The sequence below is a fragment of the Erythrolamprus reginae genome, chromosome 2 (genome assembly GCF_031021105.1).
Source record: "Erythrolamprus reginae isolate rEryReg1 chromosome 2, rEryReg1.hap1, whole genome shotgun sequence".
Lineage (NCBI taxonomy): Eukaryota > Metazoa > Chordata > Lepidosauria > Squamata > Dipsadidae > Erythrolamprus > Erythrolamprus reginae.
The window spans coordinates 142834206-142862095 of NC_091951.1; the positions used below are offsets into that span (position 1 = coordinate 142834206).

The 27890-nt window shown below is 42.5% G+C and overlaps 1 long non-coding RNA gene across 1 annotated transcript in view; it reads left to right on the plus strand.

The window, feature by feature from the left end:
- Positions 1-2782: 2782 nt before the first annotated feature.
- The window catches only part of LOC139158603 (uncharacterized), a 58754-nt gene continuing 33646 nt past the window's right edge, over positions 2783-27890 (plus strand). Inside the window, exon 1 of the long non-coding RNA XR_011557720.1 lies at positions 2783-3051. This is a non-coding gene — a long non-coding RNA (uncharacterized lncRNA). The remainder of the gene's footprint in view (positions 3052-27890) is intronic.

Sequence of the window (27890 nt, forward strand, 5' to 3'; positions counted from 1 at the left end):
GTCAAGTTTCATCCCACTCTAACCTATATTCTTAGTTTTTAATCTTTATATCCTAACAAACATTGAAACTAGCAAAGCTACAAGATGCAAATTTCCTGAAAGGAAATAGTAACTGGATTGCTGACATCATTGATGTCACAATACTGGGTCCAACAAGCAATCACAATGCCATGTTAACTGTAGGAGAATACCACATTGATTTACATCAGGGGAGCTTCCAGAAGCACGAGCATGGAACAACAGTTGGGTTATTATTTTGTCTGTTTCTCTTTAGATGACCAAACTGCTTATACTGCTTGGGAATCTTATCTTCAATTAGAGAACTACAGCAACACAAAGAAGGAGGCGATTAAACCATTGCAGTACACCACCATCCAGGAAGAAGAAGAAGAGGCTATTAATACTGGGCTACCCAAATACAATGATCTCAAACGACTGGATGGAAAGTCCATCAAGGCCAGGATCAGAGGTGTGCAAAACCTTTCGAGGCTGAAATCTGGGAGAGGGTAGGATCTGGAAATAGCTGTGGTCAGTGGAATAGCTTGTGGAGGTTGTGAACACTCTAACACTTTGGGAGATTGGACTTCCATTTGTCTGAAATGGTGTAGGGTCTCTTGCTTGGGGATGGGGGTTGGACTAGATGACCTACAGCAGTGATTGTGAACCTTTTTTTCTCAGGTGCCAAAAGAGCGTGGGCACACATTATTGTGCATGTGTGTGTCCACACCCATAATTCAATGCCTGGGGAGGGTTAAAACAGCTTCCCCCATATCCCTGAGGCCCTCTGGCAGCCAGAAATGGCCTGTTTCCCAACTTCTGGTGGACCCAGTAGGCTCGTGTTTCACCCTCCCCAGACTCCAAAGGCTTCCCTAGAGCCAGGGGAGGGCAAAAATGCCCTCTCTCACCACTCCAGAGGCTCTCTGGAAGCCAAAAATGCCCTCCCAAAGCCTCTGTGTGAGCCAAAAATCAGCTGGCCAACACACACATGCACATTGGAGCTGAGCTACAACGGCTCATGTGCCAGAAGATATGGCTCTGTGTGCCACCTGTGGCACCCATGCCATAGGTTTGCCATCACTGACCTACAAGGTCCCCTCTAACTCTAATAAATAAATAAAAATAAATAAATAAGAGGACTGTGGCGATGTCTCAAAACCAACTTCCCATGCACTTGTAGCTAAAACTACTTGTCATTATGTCAGATATAATATATACATGTATACCATAGGAGCCATGGTGAAGCAGTGCTTAGAATGCAGCATGGCAGGCTAACTCTGCCCACAGCCCGGAATTAAATTCTGATGGGTTGAAGGTTGACTCAGCCTTCTACCCTTCTAAGATCAGTAAAATGAGGACCCAGATTGTTGGGGGCAAGATGGTGACATTTGTAAACTACTCAGAGAGTTCTGTAAAGCATTATGGACAGGGGTGGGCGGCTATCTGGATGGGGGGACGGGACGCAGTGGGGTAGCAAAAATGAAGCTCCACCCCAGGGCACCCAATTTGCACTGAAAAATGTTGAAAGAAAACACAGGGTGTCCTGCATAAGCCACGCCCACAGTGTGGTAGTAAAAAAATTGGTAGCCCTTCACTGATTATGGAGAGTGTATAAGTCCAAGTGATATTGCTATTACTGCCTTTAGCTGGCCAAAATATTGATTGAGGAACAACCTTTGGGGCCTTGTAGACCCAGAGAATGGAAGCATGATGTAGGTCCTCTTATAACAAAATTGCCTTCATGAATATGACCAATCTCAAAACATCTATTCAATAGAAGACCAACTATAAGGTTACTTTTTAAAATACTCCCATCCACCCACTCAAACCACCTCTCCCTGTCTTTTTTTATTTCTAGGTTGGCTGTAGTCTCCAAACATTTTTATTTTCAAAAAAATATTGTAGTCTCCAGAACAATAATTGGGGCTAAAAATTCTGCTGTGTCAGCTTCTCGTTTTCTGAACTGTTGACGCTGACCTAGCATTCAACAGGGAAGTTTATCTGAGTCCTGAACTAGTATTTGAGACTATGACCCTGGGCAGCCTTTTATGATGTGTTGTCCTCTAAAGGAGTTGGCTGAAAAATGATAGAACTCTATCCAATTTATCTGGGAGAGACCAGACTGGCAAGGGTTAAGAGGTCAGCAAGGGGCGTGCATAAATGCACCAGCATACTTACCACCCTTGTCTTAAGTTTCTCTCTTATTAGTACCAATATCATGTATATAAACAGTGTTATTTCTTTATATATTATCAATACAAATATAAATAAAGGAATAAATAGAGGGCTGATTGAGGTCCCGTAACGTTTTGGAATTAAGTCTGGAAATACTATGACAACTGAAGTTTCCAAATGGTTTTAAAGGGCTACATAAAGAGCATGTTACAAAATATCTGTGGTTTGTTGTTGTTGTTGTTGTTGTTGTTGTTGTTGTTGTTGTTGTTGTTGTGGCTATTTGGGATTGAGTTAAAAGGGAAATAAAAGCTTCTGTTTGAAGACAAAAGGCTTGGAAAAATCTAAGGTCACTTTAAGAGTGTGCAAGTAGTATTTCTTTCTAGCCATTGATCCCAGAAAGGGAAAGAGTAGACATTCTTTTTGTTTTATAAGAGGCACTTGAGGCTCTGATCCAGGGATAATGAAGACGGAAGGTAGCCTGACGTTAACATTAGATGGCCATAAGATACCTCATTTGTAGTTCAGCTTCTTGTCCCACAGACAATGAAGAAAAAGGCCCTTATTCAGTTGGGTGGCCTGTAAATTCTGCATTGTGCAGCCTGAGCCTCGAGCAGCTGCTTTGAGCACAGCTTCATCACAGCAGCTCTATGGCAACCCTGTTTACTGACAGGAACAAGCAACTCTAAAGTGCACACGTCAGTCCTTGTCTCTGGAGCAGAAAAGACAGGAAGACATACGTAGTGCCGGCTGTACATTAGTAAGCCTGAATAATGGCTGTTTTCTTAAAGGAGATCCTGCAGCCTTCTCAGAGGGACACCTTCAACCTGCTGACACAGATGCAGGCGGATATGCTTGTTCCCCTTAAGAGCCCAATAAAAGGTAAGCCTGATTTCTGTAGGGTAGTTGGAGTGCAGTTAAATTAACCTATTTTCTGGGTTAGCCCAGTCCACTGAACCGAAACCAAATAAATGGGGTTGTATTTCCACAATGGAGCCTGTTGTATGAAGGGGGTGAGCAGATCTTTAAATGAACTGGAGTAAGTGTACTTGCCTTACATAGCCAATCTCCACCATATAACCCTAACCCTTACATCTAAGAGGTGGCAGCATTTTATGGGAATGTAGGCACTGCATCTAGAAAGTGATTTTGATGTTTTCTCCATTACTTGCTCTCACACATGTACATATATCGGAACTGTTTTCTTATGCTACTTGTTGAATTTGCATAAAGGCCGACAGTGTATTCTTATGAGTACATATATATTTTAGTGATTTAGGAAAAGGAAATAAATTTGATTGGGGATGACAGTCTTCTCCAATGTGTTTCCTACTAAAATGACAAAAAATAACAGACAATTGAGGGGCAGAGGGGCAAAAACATTTCAGCTTTAAAAATTGGATACAGTACGCTGATAAAACTCAGCTATACACCTCCCCCCCCTGTCCACTCAGTGAAACAGTGGAAGTAATGTGCCGGTGTCTGGAGGCTGTCAGGTCTGGATGGGTGCCAACAGACTCAAGCTCAATCCAGACAAGACAGAGTGGCTGTGGGTACTGCCTCCCAAGGACACATCCATCTGTCCGTCCATTACCCTCAGAGAGGGTTCACAACTTGGGCATCCTCCTCAATCCACAACTGACTTAGAACACCATCTTTTGGCTGTGGCAAGGGGGGCGTTTGCCCAGGTTCGCCTGGTGCACCAGTTGCGGCCCTATTTGGACAGGGAGTCTTTGCTCACAGTCACTCACACCCTTATCACCTCGAGGTTTGACTATTGCAATGCTCTCTACATGGGGCTACCTTTGAAGAGTGTTCAGAAACTTCAAATAATCCAAAATGCAACCGCACGAGCTGTTATGAGCCTTCCAAGGCATATCCATATTTCACCATCACTCCGTGGACTGCACTGACTGCCAATTAGTTTCCAGACACAATTCAAAGTGTTGGTTATGACCTACAAATCCCTATATGGCATCAGGCCAGACTGCCTTCTGCCGCATGAATCCCAGTGCCCAGTCAGGTCCCACAGAGTCGGCCTCCTTAGGTCCCATCAACCAGACAATGTCGTTTGACAGGGGAAGAGCCTTTTCTGTGGGGGGCCCAGCCCTCTGGATTCAGCTCCCCCTGGAGACTCACACTGCCCCCACTCTCCTTGCCTAGTTTAAAGACCTATTTATGCTGCCAGGTCTGGGCCATTAGATTCTAGCCCCCCTGACCAATGAGTGTTTTAGTGTATTTATGGAGTGAATGGTGATGAATGTTTTTTTTTAAATTATATTGGAGTTTTTAAGTTCTTTTAGTCATATTAATTGGATTCTTTTGAGATGTATGCTGTTTCGTACTTAATATGTTGTGAGCCGCCCCGAGTCCTCAGAGAGGGGTGGCATACAACTCCTGTTAATAAATAAATAATAAATAAATACTGAATTGGCTGGGAGGGATGTCCTGGCTCTCCCCTAAATTTTAGAGCACCTTCTTGATCCTTGAGGTGGATTTGCATCTGATAATGAAAACAATCAACCAGTTGAAATGGCTGGCCCAAAGAAGTTATAGACTTCTTCACTGGAGACTTTTGAGAAGAGACTGGATAGCCATTTGCCTGAAATGGTATAGTTCCTCTTACTAAAGCAGGGATTGCACTACAAGGTCCCTTCCAACTCTGATGAAGTTCTATGTTTTAGCATTTCTCATTTCTATTTAACTTTTCTTTTATTATAAAGGCATTATAAAAACACATTACTCAGAATGCGTGTGTTTAAAACACACTCTCATATTCCGCTTTCTCTGCCACAACATTACAAATCAAACACTGACAAAAATAGCATGAAGACAAATGGAAAATTACTGAAGTTGCGTCTGTTAAAAAAAAAACCACAAAAATTTCTGCATTCCAAAGCATTCCTGTACACTGGTTCTGGACTCTGAAAAGTCATCTGGAATGCTAGGGATGAGGATCCAGTATTAGAACCCATCATGGTAGAATAAGTGCTGTGGCCCTGCTGCCCATCCCTGCTATACTAATTTCTATTTATTTCTCATCTTTTAATAGAACAAAACTTATTTTTGGATTGTTGACCTGTTTATCATTGTTGCATGTGGTATTGCATTGGTTTCCAGTCACAATTGAAAGTGTTGGTTATGACCTATAAAGCCCTTCATGGCACCGGACCAGGTTATCTGCGAGACCGCCTTCTGCCGCATGAATCCCAGCGACCGGTTATGTCCCACAGAGTTGGTCTTCTCCGGGTCCTGTCGACTAAACAATGTCGTCTGGCGGGACCCAGGGGAAGAGCCTTCTCTGTGGTGGCTCCGGCCCTCTGGAATCAGCTCCCCCAAAGATTAGGACTGCCCCCAGGGCCGCCATCAGGAATTTTGGGGCCCCATACAGCCTAAGTGTCTGCCCCCCCCCGCCATTTTAAAACTACTTTTTTTAAGTTTTAAAGAAGATGTTAGATAATCATCTGAAAATAGCTGTAAATAAAACCCGATGTTCCCAGAATTAACTTTATTCATAAGATTATGATAGCAACAACTTGACCTTAGTTTTACTGGAACTATAGAATAATCATATAATAACCGCTGATGTTACAGGCCATATAACTATATAAAGAAGGAACTGTGAGGATAACAGTTCAAAAGGGACGGGGGTGGTGTTTGTTATGTTGTGTTGTTTTGTTGCTTGTCTTATAAAATGCAAATACAAAATTTAAACAAACAAATAAGTATATTGTAAAATGATAGATTATGTACTATCTTATTTTTTTAATGTTTACATAATAACTACTTTAAAAAAAAAAAATCATCTGTCTGAAGTAGTGTAGGATTCCTGTCTAAGCAGGGGGTTAGACTAGAAGACCTCAAAGGTGCCTTCCCACTGTTATTCTATTCTAATTATCCAGGGGGTTGTGTAGTTATCATTGGTATTAAAATAGGAGCTGTTAAAAAAACCCCAAATACAATTTCATATTGCTTCACATCTCAATATCCTTTTCGATCTAGTTTTTACGCCCATCGGTGAACGCAGGTCTGAACGAGCCCGTGGTATCCAAGTTAATTTCAAAGTACACTGCTCAAAAAAAGGTGAAGGGAACACTTAAACAACACAATATAAACTCCAAGTTGTCAATTAGCGTTGCTTCCTAAGTGGACAGTTTGATTTCACAGAAGTTTGATTTACTTGGAGTTATATTGTGTTGTTTAAGTGTTTCCTTTATTTTTTTGAGCAGTGTAGATAGAGCAGGAGGTCTCCAATCTTGGCGACTTTAAGACTTGCGGACTTCAACTCCTAGAGTTCCTCAGCCAGCGAAGCTGCCTGGGGAACTCTGGGAGTTGAAGTCCGCAAGTCTTAAAGTCGCCAAGGTTGGAGACCCTCTGATAATACAGGGATTCTATCGTTGTATAAGTCAGTGTTTCCCAACCTTTTTTGAGCCGCGGCACATTATTCATATTTTCAAAATCCTGGGGAACATTGAAAGGGGGGGCGGGGGGCGGGCTAAAGAAAAGTTTGGACAAAAAACCCCTCTCTCTTCCTCCCTTTCGCTCTATTTCTCCCTCTTTCTCTCTTTTCCTTCCTTCCCTTCTTTCTCTCTCTCCACCCCTCTTTCTTTCTTTCTTCCTCTCTTTTTTGCTCTCTTTCTCTCTCCCTCCTTCCCTTCCTCTGTCTTTCTCTCTCCCTTGCTCTCTCTCTCTGTCTATCTCCCTTGCTATCTCTTTCTTGCTTTTTTCTCTCTCTCTTTCACTGTCTTGCTATGTCTCTTTCTCTTTGCCTCTCTTGCTATCTCTCTCTCTTTCTTTCTCTCTCTTTCTCTCTCTCTGTCTCTCTTTCTTTCTCTCTCTGCCTCTCTTGCTAAGTCTCTCTTTTTCTCTTGCTGTCTCTCTTTCTTTTTCTCTCTCTCTGCCTCTCTTGCTATGTCTCTCTTTCTCTCTCTCTTTCTCTATCTCTCTTTCTCTGCCTCTCTTGCTGTCTTTCTTTCTTGCTCTGTCTCTCTCTCTCTGCCTCTCTTGCTAAGTCTCTTTTTCTCTTGCTATGTCTCTCTTTCTTTTTCTCTCTCTCTGCCTCTCTTGCTATGTCTCTCTTTCTCTCTCTCTTTCTCTATCTCTCTTTCTCTCTCTCTTTCTCTATCTCTCTTTCTCTGCCTCTCTTGCTGTCTTTCTTTCTTGCTCTGTCTCTCTCTCTCTGCCTCTCTTGCTAAGTCTCTTTTTCTCTTGCTATGTCTCTCTTTCTTTTTCTCTCTCTCTGCCTCTCTTGCTATGTCTCTCTTTCTCTCTGTCTTTCTCTATCTCTCTTTCTCTGCCTCTCTTGCTGTCTTTCTTTCTTGCTCTGTCTCTCTTTCTCTGCCTCTCTTGCTATGTCTCTCTTAATCTCTCTATCTGTCTCTCTTATATGTCTCTCTTTCTTTCTCTCTCTCTCTCTCAGCTGACTGCAAGCGGGAGCCCTGACGGCGGCAGCTGGACGTGCTGCTGGACACCGTATATGCCAGGCCCGCAGCGCCAGCATGTACGACGTCCAGCAGCACGTCCAACCGCCACGTCAGGGCTCCCGCTTGCAGTCAGCTGAGAGAGAGAGAGATAGCGCTCCCTCTCGCCGCCGCCTGGAGCTCTCTCTCGCCGCCACCATCTCCCCGCGACTGCTTGCGGCTGCTGCAGCTGCAACCCCTCCTACCGCCAGTGCCCTCCCACCGGGCCACAAAGGACACTTGCCGCCGACGCCAGGAAAGTTCCAGCTGGGTGGGGCGCTGCCGGTACTTCCGTCCTGGGGCTCCCGCTCACAGCTGTCCCCCGGCTTCTGCTCGATGCCGCGGTTTTCGGCGCTCTCCTGCTGGGCCCCAAAGAAGGAAGGCGGGAAAAAGGCGCGAAGAATGAAGCTCTCCTTCTTCCTGCCTTCCTTCTTTGGGGCCCAGCAGGAGAGCGCCGAAAACCGCGGCATCGAGCAGGAGCGCACCGGTTGGGAAATGCTGGTATAAGTTACAACCGGGTTCTGAAGACCAGCCCCACACGACAACAAACCTCCCTTCTTTTGCTTTGGGAAGGCGCCTCGAGTTTCCCTCACGTCTATTCATCCGGGTTATTTTTCTTTTACCGAAGGGAAGCTCTGATTGACGGCGTTAATGCGGGGCCCCTCTAATCACCGGGCCCGGTACGGGGCTCCCTGTAGTACCCGTCTATCAGCGGCCCTGACTGCCCCCACCCTCCTTGCCTTTCGTAAACTCCTCAAAACCCACCTCTGTCGTCAAGCTTGGGGGAAACTGAGACACTTTCCCCTTGCATATGTATTTTCTGTGCATAATATGACTGTATGTATGCTTTATATACTGGGGTTTCTCTTTTAGATTTTTATATGTATAATTGTTATCTTAGATTCTAATTATTAGATTTGTCATTATGTATTGTTTTTATCACTGTTGTGAGCTGCCCCGAGTCTGCGGAGAGGGGCGGCATACAAATCTAATAATAATAATAATAATAATAATAATAATAATAATAATAATAATAATAATAATAATAATTGATAATCTGTTATAGATCTCAAAGCTGCCAGTTGTCATCCACCATCCTCAGGCATATAGTGTGATATGTATTTGATTTTGACCTGTGTTTGTCATATACTCTGAGGAGTAAAGTAGAACACACACACACACACACACACACACATATATATATTCTACTTTATATTATATTATAAATTTTATAATTGATTTTAAATAATATATTATAATTTTTTAATTGATTTTAAAATATAGAATATAAAACACACACACAACATACAGCAAGTGCTCAGTGACTATCACACCCCTCCACCAAATTGGGGGCATTTCTTATATATACCATTTTAACTCAAGAGCAATATATCTATTTACATATTATAAAGTGATTCCAATTTATTCCTTGTAGCGTGGTCTCGGATTCTACTAACCATATATAAAGTAGAACATATAACTAATTATGTAAACTCAGTTGATAGACAAAAAGCATTTCAAAGCTGCCACCATTTTCAGTTCTCAGCCACTCAAAAGCAATTTGAAGCTGATGAACAAATCTTCTGATCTTGAAATGCCAAGAATACTATTGCTGTGAATGATATGAAGGTTTCTGTTGACAAGTTCTCAGGGGCTTTAAGCCTTTGAAATTCTGAGATGAACTACAGTTGAGCTAGAAATAAATGGACTGATTTATAAATAAATGTGTAAATAAATTACTGAGAAGATGCCATGGGATCACATATGATTTGGGAACAGTGGAAGGACTCTATGTTGACACGCCACAATGGATTGGATAATATGCACCAGAGTTTAGTCACTTAAGCCATATGGAGAAAATATTCTTGAAAGCAGATGATAAATAGGCATGGATTGATTATTGATTTCATTGATTCATTGATTTATTGAAAGAGGAACTTGGAAAGATAATTCTCAATAACAATCTAGATTAGAGCCATAAAACCCAGGAGATCAGGCTTTAGGACCTGGCAAAAAAGAGGAATTAGCAGAAGAATATTTTGAATAAGAAGGGCCATTGGGCAATAGATTATTTGAATGAAATCAGTATCAACAGGCAAAGGTAAAAAAATATGGAAAGCTAACTTTTGAAAGATCTTGAAAGTCAGATAAAGGAAATCGGATCAGAAACACTCATTCTGAGGGAACTTTCTCAGGCCAAAGTCTTTCAAAAATAATTTCTGCTAGCTGGCATATACCAGGGGTGTCTAGAGAAGAGGGTCATTACTGCATTGTACCTCTATCTTCCATTTCAGCCACAGGGGCCCGAGAAGTTACTTCCCGTGTCTGGCAAAGCTGTGGGGAATTGAAAGGATTGGGGGTGGGGGGAGGGAAATGACCTTTTAAAGGAGGTTAGGAATATCTCCAGAGGAGGTGTTTATCATTCAACGGTTCTGACTCATGCACAAGGGGATTTTAGAAAAGGCAGAATGGAGGCTTTTAAATTAGTAATCATTCTTGGTATTCCCACTGATTCTTTAATAGTTTCCCTTTTCCAGTTAAAACAAGATTTACTAAAGAGGAAATGTATGCAGTGAATTTATTTTTAATTTTAGCAAAAACAAAGAAAGGGGCGGAGGAAAATACATGAAATATGACCCATTTTAAGTACAGTAAACCATTTCTAGAAAAAAATCATTTTAAAACCCACAAATGGCAATTACCCATAGAATGTAGAAGTCAAGGGAAACAGGACTTTAGAGATTTGCTTAAAAGGAGGTCCAGATAAAACCAGCTGCCTGTCTCCTGGAAGAGAATTCCACAATATGAGTTTATTTTAAGATAAGATCTCAGGTATGATTTGTTAAACAACTCATAGTTATTTGCTTTGCATGCAACGCTAAGCCATAATGGGTTTGTGTATATCTCTTGCTAAGCCAGAAACAAAGCATAAAATGAACCAGGTCCACGCAATGGAATGGACAGCACAGATATGTCAGCTTTGTCTTAGGAAAAGACGATGGTGTACTATGCCAAAAGATGTATCAGCTGCATTACTCCATGGCTCATTCTTATGAATGCACTTCTGTTTCTTCTGATAGATGGGTGCTCATGCAGCTTTGAATGAATGAATGTGTGAGCAAATTTCAGTACTTCTACAAGAAACAAGAATGGTGGTATGCAGAGTTAATATTGGAAGGCTTTTGATTTTAACAGAAATGTACAGAGCAGAGTCAAAGATTTTAGAAAGTCTAGAATTCCAAATCAGTATCTTAGTGATGTCGGCTTCTCTTCTTTCTTTGACATTAGGAACAGGGAAGGTATAGCCCTCAGGGCATATCCAACTCCAAATCTTTGTTTTGAAATGTGTGAAGCTCTCTCCTATCATCATTACCAAAACCCAGGTGTTGAGTTTTCTCACTAGAGGCAGGGGTGGGCTACTGGGGAATGCAGTGGGTAGCGAAAATGGAGCTCCACCCCAGAGCACCCAATTTGCACTGGAAGATGTTGAACGAAAATGCAGGGTGTCCTGCATAAGCCACACCTACAGTGTGGTAGTAAAGGTTTTGGTAGACCTTCATTGACTAGAGGAAACACATAGTGAATTAGGTATAAGACCTAAACTATACTTAATGATTACAAGGAAAAGTCTGCCTGAAACAGAAGAAAATAAATCAGAAAATCCTAGATCTAACCATGTAGCTCATCATAGTTCAGAGTTGATATATGTAAAAAAAAAAAAAAGGAGCAAGGTTTTCAGCTTCCAAGATAATTTCCATCTTGACTTTCTGGACCTCATGGGTGTTGTTGTCATCTTGCCTATTGAGCTAACAACACCCTAGCTGTTGCAAACAAATCATGCACAGCTTTCAATGGCATGCATACACATCAACCTAAAGAATCACTTATCCAGCTCAGAATTGCAAACCTTTAGATTTCAACTGATTTTTTTTATCACACGCCAGCCGCTTTCCTCTCTTTTTCTATAGTCATAACATTCTCTGGACAATTGCTCCATTTCTGCATTTTTGTCTGAAACCTGGAAGTTAGTGCATCTCTTGACCAAGGAAAGCCTGCTGATATTATTAAGACAATCACTGCTCTTGTACCCAACAGGACTTTAAAAAATAAAATAAAAAAAATTCTGTATATTGGAATGAGTTAATATTTGCTTTAATAAAGATGACAAGTTATTGTAATTGAACCCTGAAAGCGACCCTCCTCCTCTCTATTCATAAGACAAAAATAGAATATGTTTCTTCGTAAAAGCTAAAAACCAGAAGCAAGTCAGGTATATGTTTTGAGTACAATTACTGGCAATGTTTGCAGTCAAAGTAGTTACTACGTAGACAATGAGGCATTTTGTGTGGTTTGGCCTTGAGGTAACAGGTATTATGTTTCAGACTGAACAGGAGATAGAAATAGAGCCAGAAGTTTGATCCAATGTAATGCCCTTTTATAGGTAGTGTTACTTCGTTGCTGCTGTTTTTGTTTTTGTGCCTTCAACTAAGTGTTGATTCCTGGTGATGCTTGGAGAAGTCCCTGCAGCTTTCTTAGCAAGACTTTTCAGAAGTGGTTTGCTACTTTCTTGCCAAGGTTCCTTGAACTGAGAGAAGGAGTCACCCAGCTGGCTCTGTGGATAAAACAGGGCTAGAATGCATAGCCTCCTTCTCCTCTACATTATATAAGCTCTCCGTAGTCATCTGACTTGGCCATGTGCACATACAGTTCCCTTCTCAAAGGTTGTCAGAAGTTTTCAGCAAAATAGATCTAATCAAACCTGGGTCAAACAAGCCCTATAAGCATATAACCTAGTCATACATTTTCCATGGCTTCATGGGCCAGTGCTGTGCATTTAATAAGAAACACAACTTTTCCGACCTCTGTGACAATTGCAGCTTTTATCATCTTTCATTGTGTATTTTTACTTCACTTTATACCTTACTATGATTATTTTTAAATAATATAAAATTCATATTTGTCATAATGACAGGCACCCATATATTTTACTATCTTTTCAATCTTAAAATGCATTTTATTCATCAATTCTGTTTGATCTTCTGTTTTTCATTTTTTTCATGTTATTTATTAACACCATCATCTTCTGTTTGTTAATATTAAAACCTGTCATTGCCCCAAATTCTTTTAATTTTCCCTGTTAATATTTCAATTTCCTTTAAAGGATATTCCAAAACCAATTCCAGGTTATCCGCAAACCTCTTAATTTATAAGTTTGTTTTTTAATTTTTACTGCTACAATCTTGTTTTAACTCTCTATTTGGTATTTCAAAAACCAAAATAAACAAAAGAGGAGACAGTGGACATTCCTGTCTTGCTTCTTTTTTCATAAAAGAGTGTTTTGTTAAATCTCGTTAACAATTATTTGTATTTTTTGTGAAGTGTAAATTGACCTTACCCATTTTATAAAGTTCTCTCCAAAGTTTATATCTTCCAAAAAACCAAACCAAAACAAAATCCTGAAACAAAAAGAGAAAGCCAAATTCAATTTGTCAAAGCCCTTCTCTGCAAGTAAACAAGTCAATGAGACATGTTTTTCACTATTTTGTTACAAATATTTCAAAATATCCAACACATTTATAACACTGTTATTTAAGAGTCTTTTATGTTAAAACCCACGTTGAACCTCATGAATACATTCTTGCAAAATGATTTTCAGTTGGGCAAGATGAATCAATGTAAACTTTATAATAGTTTTTTTCCTTTGCTTGTTCCTGTCAATTCTTAATCATTTTTCTTTTTAACAATGCCCTTGGCCTTCTCAGGGTCTGCAGCCAAGCAAAGGCATAACCCTGCTTAAAACAATCACAGTCAGGTTTATGCAAACGTCATAAGGAAAATACAGTCATAATCAGCCTCTAGGTTTTTGGAGGGTTTTTTTTTTTTTTTTGCTTTTATGAGGTATCAAATTCCTGTGGGTATTATGGCACTTCTTTCTCACAATCCACTTTTTAACTAGTCTTCTCTTAGGCCAGAGGAAGAGAATGTTTATGGCCAGAGGTCATATTTAAAATCACTTTTTAAAGAATCTGAAGTGTATTGTGGGAATGGAACAAATCAGATAGGCTTATTTGCTTCTTAATATATATAGAAAAAGAATGCTAAAGCTATTATAAAGCTTTATTATAAAGCTTTAATTGAAAACCTGTATACTGCATGAGCTAGAAAGAGGGTTGAGAAAATATCTACAGTTTCTTCACATCCTGGACATAAACTGTTTCTTTATTTTTAAATAATCTTTATTAAATTTTTACATATAAAAATAGAAAAAAAGGAAAAAAATTAAACAGACAGAACATACAAAGAAAAAAACAAAAAACCAAGAAAAACAAATGAACATATAAACTTAAACAACATATAAAACGTATTCAGTTTCAGTAATTTTCTTTATATGCACATAGATATAGTTATTTGCTTTTCATCTATTAATATTTTCTTTCACTATGTACGTACAGTATATTTATTTGTTATATAGAAGAAATAATTTGTCAGCCATATCATTGATTATCACTATCAATCAACCTAGTATCAAGTATTTGTATCTAGTGTGTAGAATTGTAGGTTTGTTTCCTTTAGTTCTGTATATTATGCTGAATTCATTTTGTATATTTGTGAGAAAGATACGGATTCATTTTTAGTGATTTTATTTTCCATCAATTTATGATGCAATGTTTCTATATTTTCCTTGTATTTTGGTATGCGAGGAAGGAGTGTCTAGTTTTGCTTTTCCTTTAAATTTTTTAGGTATTTTTTTCTGTTTGACTTTGAGCCATTTGTACCAATTTCCCCATATTTTGTAGAATTCAGATTTATCTTTTTCCTGTAATTCCAAAGTCAGTTTGGTCATTTCTGCACACAAAAGGACCTTAATTATAAAGCTTAAATTTGTAAGGTATGTTTCTATTTTCCAATTCTGTGCATATAGCAGTCTTGCTGCCATTATAATATGAAGGATTAAGTATTTATCTTCATTTTTAAATTTCTGTCTTACATTACCTAGAAGGAAAAGTTCGGATTTTAAAAGGATTGTCTGTGCCACAATTTGCTCTAAATAACTTTTGATTTTGCGCCAAAACGTTTTTGCAACTGGGCAAGTCCACCATAGGTGGTAATAGGTTCCTGTTTCCCTTTTGCATTTGCAACATAGCAGTGAAATGTTTGGATACATTTTATTGAGTCGTGCTGGAGGGAGGTGCGAACGGTAAAACATCTTGCATAAGTTTTCCTTGTATGATGTTGCTAGCGTTAATTTGTAGTTTATGTACCAAATTTTTCCCCATTCTGCTAAATTTATGGAATATCCAAAATTTTGAGACCAAGATATCCTTTCACTTCTTCATCAGCCATATCATAAGTGAGAAGAAAGTTATATATTCTGGAAATTATATTTTTGTCGGGGCCTAAAATAATCTTATCTAAGTTAGTGTTATTTTGAAAGCCTTATTTAGTTTTGTCTTCCTTAAATTTGGATCAGATTTGTAAATAAGTCCATGTGACGTAAACTGTTTCAAGTCCTTCTTTCAAGACATAGCTATAGGGTTACATGTCAAAACTAGACACAAAGATAGCTCCCCCCCGTGCCATCCCTCTGCTAAAGATCTAAATATCAGAGCACTGCTTTATGCATAAGGATATTTACCTATGTAGTAGACCTGTATTGCTATTGTCCTTCTCATCTTTCCTGCTACTTTCTACTATTGATATCCTATGATTTATCATTTTGCTATTTGTACCTTATGATTTACGATTATGATTTATCACTTTGTTGTTTGCATGTACACAGAGAGCTTATTTTTGTGTGTGCACTATATGTTTGTAGTTTGTATGTACACTGAGTGTATGCAATGGAGACAAATTCTTTGTGTGTCCAATCACACTTGGCCAATACAGAATTATAGTCTATAAAATTCACACTACCCTTTTCTTATGCTTGCTGACTCAACCTAATGGAAAGTAACTTCACGAACCTTCGGTAATAGTGGTCAAATGAAGCTCTGAGCATTCCCCTCAAAGAAAGGACTTGAGACACTTGCATCTCTGGGCCACTAGTGGCCTCCCCTCTTTAGTGAATCACTGGCTACTCCAAATGTGAATTAAACATTCTTACTTGGTTAATGATGACACCTTCAAGCAAAAAGTTACTTCCATTTTTAAAAGCACTAACACTACAAGTTGATGACTTGTGTTGATAGAACAAAGGGATATTTAGCTCAGAAAGAGCTGTTTCTTTAAGAAATTGCATTAGGGGTAATCAAGGGTGGGCTACTAGCTCGAACGCCTAATTGGGCTCACCTCCATGGTTCTGGCGGTCCTGTGAGTTTGGGCAGAGTTCTGCTGCTATGCCTGTGCAGATAGCGAAATCGTGCATGGAGACCCGTGAATGGCTACCAAAAGTTTTACTACCACACTGTGGCCATGGCTTATGCAGGATGCCCTGTATTTTCTTTCAACATCTATCAGTGCAAATTGGGTGCTCTGGGGTGGAGTTCCATTTTTTGATACCCCACTGCATTTGCCCCCACCCAGGCAGTAGCCCACCCCTGATGCAGATGCAGGTCCGCCCATGTTCCGGCAAGGTTTTTTACTTCTGCGCATGCACGGAAGCAAAAAACCTTGCCGGAACACGGGGGCACTTGCACTTACGTGTATGATTTCGCTACCTGCATGGGTGCAGCAGCATAACTCTGCTCAAACTCAAAGGACAACCAGAGCTGCGGAGGTGAGCCCAATTAGGCGTTCCGGCTCGTAGCCCACCACTGGGGGTAATGTAGTAAGAGATTGCACTTTGGGTAATATAGTCCCTGACATGTGACCTCATCTGTTCTTATTGACCATTGAGATATATCTAGGCAGCTGAATAATTATGCCGTGCTCTCCAACAGCCATTTTTAAGTCTTAACAAAGAACCATGCAACTGCTTGCAGATGGGAGAAATGAATCTTTTTTTCACCTACGTTTAATGAGGCAGATTATGGACATAAGATCTGAGGAATTTCATCTCTTAGTAAGCCTATCATATGTGTTCTGTCGGGCTCTCTGGTAGAATCCTCCCAAAAATTCACAGGTACAAATTTCACACACACACACACATTTGAAAATTCAAAACAATTTTCTTTATAATGAAAATTCACTTAAACTAAGCCCTCTTTTGGTATAGCAAAGAGCACTCGTCTCCAAACAAACTGGTAATTTATACAAGTCCCTTATCAGTCCTGTGATACTTAGCTTGCAGCTGTGAGGCAATTCAAAGTCCTTCTTTCACAAAGTGAAACACACTTTGCTCTGGTTTAGTTTCAAAGCAGGGAAAAATCAGCACACAAAAAGTCAGTCAGTAACACAGTCATGAAATACAACGACCAGATAATCCTCCACAATGGCCAAACCCACAGGCTGCTCTTTATAGCAGCCTCACTAATTACCACAGCTCCACCCAACCACAGGTGGCCTCATTTTCTTTGATAATAATCTCTCAGTGTTGTTGCCTATGCATCACTCTGTGCATGCCTGGCTGTATCATTAACTCTTGTTCTGAATCCAAGGAGGAGCTAGATAATTGATCTCCTTCTGAGCTGTCTGCCACACTCTCCTCCTCCCTGTCACTCATGTCTTCTTGGTCAGAGGAGCCTTCATCATCAGATTCCACCGGTGGCAAAACAGGCCTGCAGTATGTGGATGTCTCCCCCACATCCACAGTCCTTGGGGCATGAGCTGGGCCATAGCTAACCACAACAATATGGAAATACCAGACAATAAATATAATCTGTATGATTTACCCAATTAGTGTGGAGTTTTATCTGTCTGAGAAAAGCATTTCATAACCTTGGACCAGAACATGTGTATTTTTATTCTCTGTTATTTTTTAAAAGAACACTGGAAATTGGCATAAGGTACTTAACACTTTTGGCTTCTTCCTGACAGTGAACTGTTCTTGGGATCTGTATCCACCACATTCATAAAGGTCTGGAGGACAGGAAGGTCTACACATTTATTTATTTATTATTTAGATTTGTATGCCGCCCCTCTCCGCGGACATGTTGGGTGGAGCTCTTGTTTCACCAACAAGGTCTTTCTGGCTTTGCTTCAGTGGTATGGGTAATAACTCTTTGTTTCATTTTTTGTCCCTGACTCAGCTTCTGGCTCACATTTGTTAACTGCTGATGATTTCAGAGAGTGAAATCAATCAAGGGAACCAATTCCATATTTCCAAAATGGATTTTACCTTTTCCATTAGAATGCCTTGGGTAGAAAATCTGAGAAACTTTTTTTTAACTTTAGCATCTCAGCATCTCTCACCAGGAGCAATGCTTCCTGTAGTTATTAGGAGTTGTTGTTCACAAATGCCCAGAAGTCACACTACATTCTGCATCTGGATTTAGAAGGAACAAGGTTTCGGCTGACTAAACTTTTTACAAGGCAGAGCTCCTTCAAAACTACAGAGCGGATATCTGTGTCACCTAAAGCACAGTTCTTTCTCTTCCTTCCATTCCCACAGATGAAATCTGTATAGTCTGCTACAGAGTAAAGGGTTCAAATTCCCTCTTAGTTCATTCTGGCAGCAGATGAGCACTTGGCCACCTAGGTAGTGGAGGTTACAATAATACTACAATCCAGTTCTTGATCTCAGCAGCTGTGGGCTGTGGAAATATTGCCTTATTTCAGGGAGAGTATGTGCTTCAAAGCCAGCTGAACCATTAGTTTGCATAAAGAGCAGTCTCCTTTTATGACCCTTGTTACCAGAGACTCCTTTGAGCTGGGCAGAATGGCTGCCACACTATTTCCTGAATCTCCAAGGAATCAATGGGAACTGAGCCACAGGAGACGAATAAGACATTCTGGGCAAAAAGGGATCTATCAAGTTGTATATTCTTAAAAGCTTGGCACTGTGCCCCAAAATACATCACAAACAGATGTTTCTACAACTATACTCTGATGAAGAAGTCCTGTAAGCATATGCTGCCAGCTCTGATGTCAGCTTCCTCCTCTCTTTGAAGATCTGATGTATTTGGCAATTTGCTGGCTGGGTTAGCAGTATAAATGAGCAACTCCCATTTTGTTAAAATTCATCTTGTTGTTCCAACCAAACAGGAGAGCTGGTAGGGCACAGTGAGGTGTAAAACAGAGGAGGCCTTAGATAACAGACAGATTTAATACGGGGTGCATGCCCGACAGGCAGGTACAGGCTTAGAGAAACATACAATACACACAGAGTTATATAGCAAGCCCTGGCTGAGGCAGGAACCAATCAAATACACAGTAGCTTTCCCGCTTACAAAGTAACTATGGAAAGCGCCCTATCAGAACCTTGGATAGGGACGCCAATCGCACGGCTCTAACCGGCCGGCTGTTTCTAAGCAAACACAGCACTCCTAACCCCTTGATTGACACATACATAGTCCTTTAAATATGCCGGTTTGTAGCGCACTCTCTCGGAGCGCCGAGGCATGACCGCCGGCTCGGAAACCCTTTCCGAATTTGATTCTTGCACTCCCTCTTCTGAATCCTGAATTTCCTCACCCCTTAATGACTCTGAGGAGGCGTTTTCCCCCGACAGTCTTGCGGGCAGCTGAAACTGACTGTGAGCCGCTCCCGACTGCTCCCCATCTCCTTCCCTTCGGAGATCGCTCGCCCTGTCAATTCGGATCTGGTCTAAATGCCTCTTCCAAATCCGTCCATCCAAAAGTTCGATTTCGAAAGACCGGGGCCCCAGTTCCCTGCTTACTATTCCCTTTTCCCAATTCCGTCCTGAGTATGACCTAACGAAAACAGTATTTCCAATTTTTACCTGTCGGGTCGGGGTTACTGGCCACTGCACAGTTTGGGAATACCATGGGTGCAGTCTATCTAGAATGATGCGGAGCTTGCGACCCATCAATAGTTCGGCTGGGGTTTTACCCGTGGCCACACAGGGGGTGGAATGTTGCGCTAGTAATAAATCTGCTAGCCTTTCCTGCCAAGAACCTTGCGGCATCCTCTTAAGGGTGTCTTTTACAGACCTAACTGCCCGTTCCGCCTGGCCATTACTGGCCGGATGCCACGGCGAGCTTAATGCATGTCTGATGCCAGCAGATGCTAAGAATGACTCAAACTGCACTGCTGTGAACTGGGGGCCGTTGTCTGAAACGAGGAGGTCGGGGAACCCATGCGTGGCAAACAAAGTCAGTAGGGCGTCTATGATCGCCTGAGCGCAGGTAGATCTAAGCTGGACAACCTCCACCCATTTCAAATGGGCATCTACGACTATTAGGAAGGTCTGTCCCATAAAGGGACCGGCTAAATCAATGTGAATGCGAGCCCAAGGTCCAGCTGGTGGCTCCCATACCAGCAGCTCGGCCCGAGGAGGGAAAGGACGACTTTCCTGGCACGCTGCACATCCAGCCACTCTTAGTTCTACTGCCTTGTCCAACCCAGGCCACCAAACATAGTCCCAAGCTAAGCTCTTCATGCGCACTATGCCAGGGTGACCTCTGTGCCATAATGCCAGCACCTGGCTGCGCAAGGTTTCCGGAATTACCACTCTGCTTCCTCGCAGCACCACCCCCTTCTCTACAGAGAACTCTGATTGACACCTGAAAAATGGGACAAAAACGTCTGCGGGGGCTGCAGCTGGCCATCCTCTTAACACCCATTGCCTTACTTGGGACAGAATGGCATCTCAGCCAGTTACTCCCGCTACTTCGGTTGCAGAAATAGGAATAGTACTCTCAGATAGAGCAAACACGGAGCATGCCGGAGCAGGGTCGATGAGAACATCAGGCAGCGGACATCTGCTCAGGGCATCCGCGTGCGCTATGTGGCGTCCAGGCTTATAGGTTAACGTATAATTGTAGTTCGCTAGGAAGACGATCCAGCGTGACATCCTGGGTGAAAGGACTACCGGACTTTGACGGCTGCCTGATAAAAGCCCCAGCAATGGTTGGTGGTCTGTGACCAATTCGAAATGCCTCCCATATAAGTAATCGTGGAACCGCTTGACCCCAGCAATGAGTGCCAGCGCCTCCTTGTCGATATGTCCATAATTTCTCTCTGCCGACACCAACGTGCGAGAGAAAAATGCCAGAGGGGCTTCGACTCCATTTGGCAGTCTGTGACTGAGGACAGCGCCCACCCCGTGTTGTGAAGCGTCACAAGTCAAAATTAAAGGTAAACCTGGTGAGTATTGGGCCAGCACATTGTTGAACAAAAGTATTGCCTTGACCCCGTTGAATGCCAATTCCTCCCTTCCTCCCCAGTGCCAGTTTGAGTGCTTGTCCAAAAGCCGGTGCAAAGGCTCGGCCACCGACGCCTTATGTGGAATAAAAACCGCGTAAAAATTTAAGAGTCCCAAAAAGGCTTGCAGCTCAGCCTTGGAACGTGGCCTGGGGGCATCCCTAATTGCCCGTGTCTTTTCAGGGGTGGGGTGAATTCCCTCTCCATCCACGATAAAACCCAGGAATTCCACCCTCGGGACACCAAAGACACACTTCTTTTCTTTTAGTTTGAGCCCCGCGTCCCTAAACTTGGACAAAACCTTTCTTACTCGTGCCATCAACTCGTCTGTGGAACTCCCCGACACTAGGACGTCATCAAAATATGGCACAGTTCCTTCGAGCCCATATAGCAACCTTTCCATCAGGCCCTGGAATAGTCCTGGGGCAATGGAGACCCCAAATTGTAAGCGGTGACACTTGAATACCCCCCGGTGGGTGATAATTGACTGCGCTTCTGCAGCTAGGGGGTCCACGGGAAGCTGCTGATAAGCCTGAGACAGGTCAAGCTTTGCGAACACCCGACCCTTCCCCAAGGTGTGCAGCAGCTGTTGCACCACTGGCAGCGGATATGAGTGATGTGCCAACGCTTTGTTAATGGAACATTTATAGTCCCCACACAGCCTAATTCCCCCATCCCCCTTGAAAGCAATGACCACCGGGGTTTCCCATTTTGCCTGATCCACCGGTTCTAGCACCCCCTGGGCAATCAGCCTATCCAGCTCCTCATCCACTTTCGGCCGAAGGGGAATGGGCACCCGGCGGGCTTTCAAACGAACCACCGGTTCTTGTGGGTTTAAACCAAATGAAATCGGGGTACCCGTATAACAGCCCAACTGACCATCAAATACTGTTGGAAATTCCCGCGCCAGAACCTCAAACCTTCCCATATCACAGACAGTATTTATCCCAGTCACAGATAATCCCAAAGCCTTGAACCAGTCCAATCCTAAAAGGTTAGAGAATGGCCCATTAATTACAATCAGAGGCAATTTGCCGAAAAAAGTTTTGAAACGGACTGGGAAACGACCCTCCCCCAAAATAGGAATTGGTGTTCCCTGATAGTCTTTCAGTTGCACAGCACATGGAGACAGGCGACCTCTGCTGATAGCTGGAAGACAGCGCTTCAAAGTTGCCCACGAAACTAAGGAATGGGCAGATCCTGTGTCCACTTGCATTGGGCACCTCGAAGTTCCCAACTGGACCTCCAACGAGATCTTTTCCGCGGAATTAGACATCTCCTTCACGAAAGTGGTAGCCAAACGTGGCCGGCTATAGATAGCGTTGCAATCCTCACGCCGGTTTGAAGGGAATTTCTTCTGCCATCGGGGGGTGAAACTTTGGGGCTCCCGTTGCTCACGGGCCGCGGCTGTGGAAACTCTGCGAGAACGGCAGACCCTGGAAAGGTGCCCTTTGGCACCGCAATGCCAACACACGGCATCACGGGAAGGGCAGGAGGACCTCAGATGATTACCCCCACAACCCTGACAAGGTGACTGGGGCGGCCTGGGATGTGTAGAAGGAGCATCTCGGTTCCTATTTACTGCCAATTTGCACACCTCCTCCTCCTCTGCTTCATGACTGCCCTCCTCTTCAGGAAGAACGGTGGCCTTATCAGTGGAAACAGTAGTCTTTCGGGTGACATTCACGGTGCTGTCCATGGCTGCCAGAGACTGCGTCGACAGCTCAAACGCACGAGCCTCCGCTAGCGCCGCTTGAAATGTCAGATCTCTAATGGCCAGGAGACGCCGCTTAAGACGACCATCTCTCACCCCAATTACAAGCCTGTCCAGGAGGTAGTCATTCAGGTCAGCGAATTCGCAATACAAAGCCGCTCGGTGAAGGGCGGCCACATAGTCATTTATAGACTCCCCCTCAGCTTGGTTCCGCTGGTAAAATTTATAGCGCCGCGCACACCGTGAGGGAGCCGGGGCATAATGGTCCTGCAAAGTTTTTAAGAAGTCCTCCCAAGACACATCGTGGATCGAAGTAGGGGCAAACAATGCTCGGGCAGTTTCGAACATCTCGGGGCCACAAAACCCCAGGAAATAAGATCTTTTCCTGTCTCCGGAAATTTCTGTGTACCCGTTGGAGATTAAGAAGCAATCGAAACGGGCGACATAGGACTCCCATGTCTCCCCTTGGGGATTGAAAGGGGCGAAAGTAAGCTGCACTGACATTTCACTTACGTACAGAGTCCAAGCATAGAATTCTCCAAAGAAATGGCTAGAATCCTCGTTGCCAGTAAAACAGAGGAGGCCTTAGATAACAGACAGATTTAATACGGGGTGCATGCCCGACAGGCAGGTACAGGCTTAGAGAAACATACAATACACACAGAGTTATATAGCAAGCCCTGGCTGAGGCAGGAACCAATCAAATACACAGTAGCTTTCCCGCTTACAAAGTAACTATGGAAAGCGCCCTATCAGAACCTTGGATAGGGACGCCAATCGCACGGCTCTAACCGGCCGGCTGTTTCTAAGCAAACACAGCAAGGTGGCTTGGCAAAGCTCTTTAAAATGATATGAGGCCTTATACCTAAATAGGTGTAATAGCTGGTTTTGCTAGCCTTCTCTTCTTCTCTACAGCTTATGGTGCAGACCACAGAAGGTACTCTACTTATTCCTAGAAAAAGATCTGGCAGTAGAGCATGCAACAAAGTTGGTTTAAAATTCTAATAATATATTCTAATAATAACAGCAAACCTCAAACAGCAAACCTCAATTTTTAACTTTTACATAATAGTAGAAACTAGCCATTTCTATAATAACAAGCCTATCTCATGGGTTTTCTTCAACAGTGAGACCAGTGTAAAATTTAGGTTTTACATTAGTATCACTATTGAAAGAAGCTCATGGGTCGATGAGGGTTACAGCAGTGTTTGATGATCATACTTCTCTTTCCTAAGTGGGCAATTCCAGTTGGAGGTAGTGGGAAATGAGACATAGGACTGTGATTACCAGCATCTCAAATTGTTAGACCAGGGGTATCAAACTCAATTTCATTGGTGGCTGCACCAGGGATATGTTAGACCTCAGGGGGCCAGAATGGGTGTGGCCAGGCTGGGTGTGGCCACTTTAACATCACTTGTGTCAGGGACACCTGTGGTGGCCCAAGGACTCTGCCAGTAAAAACGGGCTCTTCTCTGTTTTCAGCTGGAATGGCCTCCTGCAATTCTCTGCCAGTAAAAACAGAGGCTCTCCCAAGCTCTGTTTTTGCTGGCAGAGACACCACAGGCCAGTCCTTCATCGTTTCCAGAGCAGCCCCATGGGCCAGATCTAAGCACCTCGCAGGCTGGCTCTAGCCTCACAGGCCTTGAATTTGACACTCCTGTGCTAGATGAAGCAAAAAATAGGAACTGCAAAGGAGAGCTTATTTCTTTTAAGGAGTTCAGGCAGGAGGCAAAACCATGATCTGTGTTTATTTGCTTCAAGCTTAGAGGGATAATTGATAACAGCTTGATTTTGGTTTAACAGATTTTTGATCCAATGGACAAGATTAGTGATGGGCGAACCGAACCCGCACAATTTGGGTCCGTACTGAATTTTGCGGTGTTCGATATGCTGAACAAGAAACCCGAAATTTTTTGAAACTTCAGGCAAAGTTTGGGGTCGCGTTCAGCATTCGGAGCTTTGGAATCCAGGAAGTGATCACCTTGGCGTCCTTAGCAACCTGCCAGTGACGTCAAAGCTCCGCCCCCAGAATCTCTTCATGGGAGGGATTCCCCAGCTCTTTCAAAAAGAGGTCTTCATGTAAAAATAAACATTGTTATTTTTACAAAAAAGGACGCCGCATCAGCGTTGCAAGCAAAGGGCGGTCCTTTCAGATTTAGATTTAATTGGATTTGTATGTCACCCCTCTCCGAGGACTCGGGGCAGCTCACAGCATGTACAAAAAAACAGGAAACAATCATAGCAATCCAATTAATACATTAAAAACAATCTTAAAATTCTAATTAAAAACTATCAATATCATTCATTCAACAGTCAAACTAAAGCATTCATTGGTCAGGCGGGAAGATCTAAGGAACCCCAGGCCTGGCAAAGTCTAGGTCTTTTTGGAGAATAGCTGTGTTATCAGTGGTGTTGAAGAGTTTTATATCATTGGCAAAGAGAACGCAGTTGCTAGAAATGTGATCGCAAAGGTCATTGATGTACACTACCTTGGGGGACACCACTTTTCAGAGGGACAGGGGTAGATATGGTACTTCCTATTTTAACCACTTGTTGTCTGTTTGACAAGAATGCTGTAATCCATCTGTCTAGGGATCCTGTGATGCCATAGGCTTTGAGTTTTAGAAGTAGTTTGTCATGCACCTACTGTCCCTGTCCTACTGTCCCCATTTATTTGCACCCATTTCCTGTGTTCATGTCTTTGTTTACACTTATACCTGTTAACTCGTACATGTTTGACAAACCAACTAAATAAAATATTATAGGTCTGCTACAGCAATCTTACAAGTCCTGTAGTTTCTTACAAAAATAAACTCACATATTAAAACTATAATTTTAAAATGATCTTTTCCTGCATTTCCAGTAAATAGTATTTTTATAATAAAAAAACCTGTGCTAAACTAGGGCTTCTGAGTCTATGTAGGCGAAGTTTATGAATACAAAATGTTCTATGATTGTTGTTGTTTACAGTCTAGCTCAGTGATGGTGAACATATGGCCTGGGTGCCATAGGTGGCACGCAGAGCCATACCTGCTGGCACGTGAGCCATTGACTAGCTCAGCTCTAAGGTGCATGTGTGTGCTGGCCAGCTGATTTTTGGTTCACACAGAGGCTCTGGGAGGGCATTTTTGGCTTCCAGAGAGCCTCCAGGGGGATGGGGGAAGGAAGTTTTACCCTCCTTCAGCTCCAGGGAAGCCTTTTGAGCCTGGGGGAGTGCAAAACACAAGCCTGGCCTCCGGAGGAGGGCAGGAGGAAGCTATTTTTGCCCTCTCCAGGAATTGAATTAAGGGTGTGGGCATTCATGCTTGTACAATAGTGCACACCCACGTTCTTTCAGCATCCGAGGGAAAAAAGGTTCACCATCACTGGTCTAGCTGGTACCTCTTGAGGCATGTCATCCCACTGCTTACTTGTTGTCATTGTCAAGAACCTTCTCCTTAGTTTTAAGTTGGATCTCTTCTTGATGATCTTCTATTTTTTGCGTTGCCCTCAAATGCTTTGGAGATTAAACAACCTCTTTTTCTTTGTGATAGCCCTTAAGCATTGGAAGACCGTAACCATATTACCTCTAGTCCTTCTCTTCATTAGGCTGAACATACCTAGTTTCCTCAATCATTCATCATATGATTTAGCCTCCAGATCTTAATCTTTGTTGCCTGCACTCTTTCTAGAGTCTCAACATCTTTCTTGACATGGTGACCAGAATTAGATGCAGTATTCCAAGTGTAGTCTGATAGTACAAATTATGTTTCTTCTGTGAGGCTTGAAAGCTATTCCTGAGTTCCAGAGGGGTAAAAACTCTTCTAGGACTTTAGTTTGCAATAATCACACTATTGATGAAGCTTGCCCTTGCATTTGATTCCCTTCTATTGGCAAAATGTGCATTCTTTTCTGGGAAGAAAAAAGTATTAGGAAAGCTCCTGTCAAACTCCATTAGAGTTTGCATGCATCAAAACTGATAAGAATTCAAGCAATTTTGCCCAGAAAGAATCATGGTAGCTACTCACAATGATGCTCAGATGGTACTAAGGCATTTGATGAGACCTCCAAGAGCTGGGTCATCATTTTGAATAGCTCTGAAGAGTTTTATTGATTAATTCTCTGCTGACAGAAAGAGAAAAGAAATCTGCTGTTTCTTTTCCTGACTGACTGCCATGGCATAATTTTTAATGTAATATCTATACAGCAATCAAATTGATCCACAGACCTGCATGACAATTATTTATCCTTATTGTCCTCATACTTCACTGGCTGCAACTGTTCCACATACCATAGGACAACGATGGTGAACCTATGGCATGGGTGCCACAGGTGGCATGCAGAGCCACATCTGTTGGCACACGAGCCATTGCCCCAGGTCAACTCCAACATGTATGTGTATGCCGGCCAGCTGATTTTTGGCTCACATGGAGGCTATGGGAGAATGTTTTTGGCTTCTGGAGAGTCTTCAGGGGGATGGGGGAGGGCGTTTCTACCCTCTTCAAGCTTCAGGGAAGCCTTTGGAGCCTGGGGAGGACAAAACCCAAGCCTACTGGGCCCACCAGAAGTAGGGAAACAGGCCATTTCTGGTCCTCCAGAGGGCCTCTGGGGGGTGGGGGAAGCTGTTTTCGCCCTCCCCAGGCATTGAATTATGGGTGTGGGCACTCACATATGCATGATACCGTGCGCACATGCTCTTTCAGCACCCGAGGAAAAAAGGTTCACCATCACTGTCATAGGACATTATGTGCTTTTATGTGGGAAAGGGATATTTAAAACCTATTCTATACATGGGCAAAGATATATTTTTATTCCATATTTCAATGAGGGTTCTGGATCAGGTTCAAGAATCCCTCAACCTCCTAGCATTCCATCAGATCTATTAATCTGATCTGGTCCCCAGCTTTGCAGATGATTTTTTTAAAAAACTGCTCAATTTTTAGGAGATACTGTACCATTTCCTGGACATACCCAGGACAAAAACCAATGAGGATATGTTCACCATATTGTAACTAGATTCTAAAACAATCTGGCTGAAGTACACAGGAGGGAATCCTAAGCTATGCTTGCCAAAGTAACCTCAATATAATGTTGATGTAATCCTAAAATCATAACTGCATCTAAAATCGCTTACGCTAGAAGATAAGAGCTGTGTGGCTAATGCATTAACACAACCACCACTTTCTCTTGTGCTCAGAATGAGTCATGGACCTTTTAAAGTAGTGAAGGCTTAGAAACAGCCCTGGAAAGAAAGATGGTATGTTACTGGATTATAGCAATGCTATTCCTCTAAGTGCGAGATGCCCATCACCTACACGGATATTCATCTTGTCTGCAGGTGATCTTATATATTCCAAGTCACTGTC